General features: G+C 36.2%; 1 protein-coding gene across 1 annotated transcript in view; it reads left to right on the top strand.

The window, feature by feature from the left end:
• The first annotated feature begins 4,390 nt into the window (after nt 1-4,390).
• Nucleotides 4,391-5,713, top strand: part of LOC107104562 (solute carrier family 41 member 2-like) — a 22,572-nt gene continuing 21,249 nt past the window's right edge. Inside the window, exon 1 of the mRNA XM_015404580.1 lies at nt 4,391-4,425. The gene's annotated coding sequence lies outside the window, so the exon portion shown is untranslated. The remainder of the gene's footprint in view (nt 4,426-5,713) is intronic.

Below are 5,713 nucleotides of genomic sequence, written 5' to 3'. Positions count from 1 at the left end.
TTGTTTGGAATAACATGTTCTAAGCAGATGAGGCAAAGATAAGAGTTGTTTGGCCACAGAAACAGCTGATTTGTTCACTAGAACCTCACTCTTACAATAAAACAACCGGGCAGATAAAGCTGAAGTTGGCAGTTTTTGTTTGCAACAGAAGTCAGGAAATCTATGTTAGGTTTTTAAACAGTCACTCATAAGATGCATACACTTTGAAAGTGAGATTTACAAAAACAGCTTCTTTACATTTTTCTCTTTCTTTGTAGATTTACAACATTGTTGGAGAAATAAGAAAAAAGATTAGGTATCTTTATTGACTTATTTGGTATTAATGCATCTGAAAAATTTTCAAAGCTTTTCACTTTTTCCACATTAGTTATGTTATAGCCCCTTTAATCAAAAGTAAAAAGTACAGGTTCTACATTTGTATTTAAGTACAAAAAGTCAATTTAAGTTTTTTGCCTTGAATTATACAAAATAAATTGTGAGTTAAAAATTAAATAGATTTTGAAGCAAAATTAACACAAACATATAAAAATCCAATAAAGGAGGATTGGCTGGGGAATTTTTGCTTTTCAGGATCTGATCAATGATTTACGACATTTTTCATACAGTAAATTACGCTAAATAAGTAATTTTAATTACTCACTGGGCTTCTGAGTATTATGTTCTGGGTATCATTTCTGTCATATCCATCAGGTAGGAAAATTGGTTTATCATTTAGGATTTGGGATTTTAACTGTACATACTTTCATGCTATTGGAAAAATCTGCACACACCTTCAAAAAAGTAACCTAAACATGAAGCAAAAATATACTCCTAGAAGAACACTATCTCTTCATAACTATTTGGCAAAATGTTCATTCATGCAATCAGCACCGCCAAAAGCACTGTAGTATGTATGCCAGGCCCTTTGGTGGTGCTGTGACACTGCCATAAAATACAGCAAAACCAAATGCAAAACAGATGGGCGTTAAACGATGTAACAAGGGTGCAAAGATGTGAATCACTGTTATATAGAGAATTTGACTAATGATGCTATTATTTAGAAAAATGCTCGGTTTGCATAAACTAACAAAGTGAAAGTGGTATTTCCTTGTAAGAGTTACTGAAACAATTGATGTACATTACCATCGAATGAATTAGGGGATTAAAAAAGAAACTGGAAATCTTCAAATAATTAAAGGAAAAAAAATATTTGTCGAGTAAAAAGTAAGCTAAGTGTTTACAACTTCAAGCTTTCTCTCTACGATTCTTTCCTGAGAGTAGACTCGGAACAAACACTTTTTTTAAGATGACTTTCCAATTTATATATAATTCATAACTATAATACATGATCGCAGATTTAACAGAATGTTAATCTTACTGACACTACATAGGCTGCACAGATAGAATGGCAGTGATTACCATGGGGCACATTAAAGAAGCTTTTTATACATCTCCAGGGTCAAACTCTGTCACATCATCACAGCACACATGTTTGTAAATGAGGATGCACACTGACAGAGCTCTCTGTCTTAACTTCATNGGCAATTAAGCGATGAGTTAAACGGGCAATTAAGCGATGAGTTAAACGGGGATAGCATAGAACATTTTGTGTCCACAGGTCCAAAGAGTTATGCGTATCAGACCCGTCAGAAAAAAGTGGTTTTGAAAGCAAAAGGCATAACACGAAACATGCAGGCTTCTGAAAATGTCAATTTTGAGAGCATGAAGAGGTTGGTTGATGCTTTTCTCCAAGGTCAGGAGACTACTTCTATAGGGATTCATCAGCAAACCATTAGATGTGATAAAAGCGGGTTTCACTTGAAGAATGCATAATTCATGAAAACATTTCGGGTTGTGTATGACAAGAGAAGACTGTTTAAATGAGGTAAAACACTTCCTTTTGGCTACTAGATTCTATTGAAAAAAAAAATGACGTGACAAATGGGGACACCATATGTTAAAATGAATGATCTATGGCTTTTTATGAATGATTTATGGCTTTATTATTTTGTGGCTTAATTACTCTATTACTTCTATGACTTCAATACCCCCTGCTCCCAACTCTGTAACTCAAACCAGCTTTGACTGATCTCTGTAAACGAGCAGGTATAAAGGGGCAGCCTTCAAGTAGAGCGTTCTGACCAGCTGTCTCACAGTATGGTGCGGGTGCTGCAACGCCGCAGACTGGAAGAAGGTGAGGGAAGTAGTGAGAACTGCAGAGAAGTTCATTGGGCCTCCTTTTCCCTCCATAAAACACATTCTATCCCAGCACTAACAAATCCATGGAAACTTTTTTGCATGGATTATAAACATTTACAATATTGAATTGACATCAAATTGACATTGACAACTCTGTAATTTTTTTTATGCTCTCATACACTTTAATCACAAAATAAATATTTGGTTTAAGCCATGATTCTTGAATACACATAAATTATGTATTTTCTCTAAATTCAGTGATAAATCCTTTGAACTCCTGATCATTCACAACAAAGCTATGTAAAATGTAAATCCCTTTATTGTCACAAAATTGGAAAATTCATTCTTAGCATTTAACCCATCCCCTTGGGCAGCAGTGGGCTGCCATTGTGTTTGCTCAGCCTCAGGGACCCAGACAGAATGAATGGCTCTTAACAACGAGCTATCTCTGACGGGGCATTTAGAATGGCCTTGATCTAAGAACTCTGCATTATGTTGATATGGCTGAAGCCAGGGATGTCTGATGTAATGCAACATGTGAGGATGTGGCAGGGGTATGCTGAGGGGTAACATCTGGAGAATGAGACATGATTAATATGCATTACAATGATTGGAATGTATGGCTGTTAAATTATGTGTAACTTATGCATTTACGCAGCCTGCAAACCTTTGCTGCATCATTTAGTGTCTTTGTAATGCTGCCACCATGTTTGATTTATTTATTTTTTTGAAAACCTTGTTTAATGCTTCGTATTTTTGTAAGATGTTCCTCTCAGTAGAAATTTCTTCTGCGCTCAGGAATATGATTGGTCTGCTACTTTGAAGCCGCCCCTTTGTACGGTAAGTGCTGGTTCACAGATCCATGATTAGTCAAATCTGGTTTGATTTAGCGAGTTGATAACCAGCATTACTGTAGATTAAATAAATTGGATAGACTGGAAGTAATCCCGCTACATGGTGCTTGCTTCTTGGTACAGGCCTCTGATCAACTGGTCCTGCAAAGAGAGAGAGAAAAAAAATACAAACTGCAGAAAACAGCCTAGTGGATCTAACAATATGATCCGCTTAGATGTGGAGAAAAACGTTTTTAAACACCATTACATATGTTTTACAAAGAAGATTCTGCTAGTTAGTTAATTGATTTATTGAGCTCAAACTTATGAAGAGCAGAAAATACAACCACACTAAAACACAGAAAAGCTCCCTCTCTCCAACCATTTTATGTTCTGACATCTCCCTACATCCTGTCTGGTCTCCGTGCATCCTGTCATAAATTCCCCTTTAAAGGTCAAATGTCAGCTGTCAGGATGGTAGAACAGAATAATGCCTTGAAGAGATAAAGGTATACAGGACGATCTTTTTTTTTTGCAGCTGGATCATCTAAATAAGTGGTCCTCCTAATTGTCATTCATTCTGGTGATATGTTTAATTAAGGCCATCCTACGTGCATGTCCCATTGGCTATCTTTTCTGTGCATGCGCACTTTCAGCTGCCTATATGTGATGAGCTAAGGTTTCAGACAATCTTTGAAGCTCACCTTTCTGACCACGGTACGTAAGAGAAAAAGAAAAGAAATGCCTCAGAAGCTTTGCGCGGAGAGCTCTCCTTGCAAAGCATTCTGGGATTTGCTGTCACAGCAGCCTGCTGTCGCTATGGGTCGTCACTACTCGGCAGCTGCAACTAATAGCAAAGATGACGCAGCCACTGTGTGGTAAAGGAGGAGCAAAAAGCAGTGATCATCTGTCCAAATGGTCAGTTAACTGAGATTGCTATAAATTCCATTATATAGTCCCTGCTATATGTGGCACAGTTTGCTTGTATGAGCTATGAGAACAACACATTTTAAACAGGACATGCACAAGCAGAAAGAGCTCTTGCATGGTCTTTTATGTGCATTTTCTTTTTAAGTGGAGAGAGCAGGTTATTTAAAAAATCTGCCACAATAACTTTAAATTATTTAGCGTTGTTAGTGGTATTAAGTCATTTAACACAGCTTTTTACGGTCAATTTTGTGTGCCCTGTGCTTATTGGTTAATAAAGGGGTGAGAGTGAGAGCAATGTGATTTTTATGTGTATGAAACACGATTATATAAATGGAAGTGCAGAAATTTAGATTTAAACAGGAGTGCGTGCAGAGGGCTAATGGGTGATGCCACAGCAGATACCAATAAAGGAGCTATTCAGACGAAGACAGTCATGTTCAGCAGCAGCGTCCTGGAGCAGTCTCCTATCTAGCAAACTAAAACGGTAAGAAAATTTACTTTGCCTTTTTAACAAAGCTGGAGCTGAAAAATAATGATATTGAAATTAAGTCTTAGGCATGAGTGTGAGCGTTTAAAGATGGAGAGATGAACAGCTTTCCAAGGACCATTGTGCTAGGATGAAACTTTTTTAAAGTTATGTTTACACCCATTGCTTTCCTTCCGATACTTCTCTAAGTGTGTAGGGCTACACATTATCACAGGGGCTCCCAATTTTTTATTTCTTTGTCTGTGACCCTAAAAATAACAATGCAAAAAACCTTTGATTCTCTAAAAAAAACATATAATTACTTAATGATATATTTATTTGAACATATAAACAGTAAAGGATTATATAATTGTTTTTACATATTTGTTTTTTAATGATATTAAAAAAAACATATAAGACACCTTTCATCAAACTCGAAATCACGCCCACATTTGAAAGTGACAGCCGGATGTTCTGCCCTCATCAATAAAAAAAAATTGTGAAAGAAATTCATACAAAAATTAACAATCGGTTATAATGATAGCTGTTATTATTAAAAGAACATTATTATAATTTTTTTATTATTTCTAATTATTTTTATATTATTATTTGAAACACTGCATCCTCTAGGCCCCCCTTCCCCCCACCATCTTCCTCATTTAGTAACCATGGCAAATTTATCTATTTTATTATGCATTCATATCTATATATCTAGTATATATTTGATCTCAGGGATCACACCATAATCGTTGTACTACTTTAGCCCTTCCGGAGGGGACCTAACCCCAACTTTTGGAGCGCCTGACCTAACAGAACAGTAAAATAGCTAGCAATAATGTCATCAGTGAAAACATGAAACAATAGGAACTAGAATGTTAATCTTGTTTTTAACCATAACATCTACAACTGCTCATTGTTTAGTGTTGAATAAAAAACAGCATATTTTTCATGTAGAAACTGTAAATATTCTTATGGACAGTGAAGGGAAATTATTGCAGAACAAACACTTCCTCTAAAGGCTGACACAATAATTTAATAAGATTTTTTTTCTGGCCATTTATGTAACTCCAGACCAGTGTGCGAAATACCTGTCAATATTTGAGGGGTCCCCATTTCCCGATTGTTGCGCAATACCAATCTAAATTTTCTCAATATGCAGTAGGCCTATAACATTTCAAAGTCAAAGTTAGCTTTAATGTCAATTCTTCAGATTCACCAGACATACAAGGACTAGAGAGGACGTTCGTTTCTCATTCACCAGCAGTGAAACAGATAAAGTGCACAGGCACATCAGATAAGATCCGTT

This window comes from Cyprinodon variegatus, unplaced genomic scaffold (assembly GCF_000732505.1).
Source record: "Cyprinodon variegatus isolate N-32 unplaced genomic scaffold, C_variegatus-1.0 Scaffold1794, whole genome shotgun sequence".
In the NCBI taxonomy this organism is placed as follows: Eukaryota; Metazoa; Chordata; class Actinopteri; order Cyprinodontiformes; family Cyprinodontidae; genus Cyprinodon; species Cyprinodon variegatus.
The sequence above is the reverse complement of the archived record's forward strand: the minus strand, read 5'-3'. Positions and strand labels throughout refer to the sequence as shown.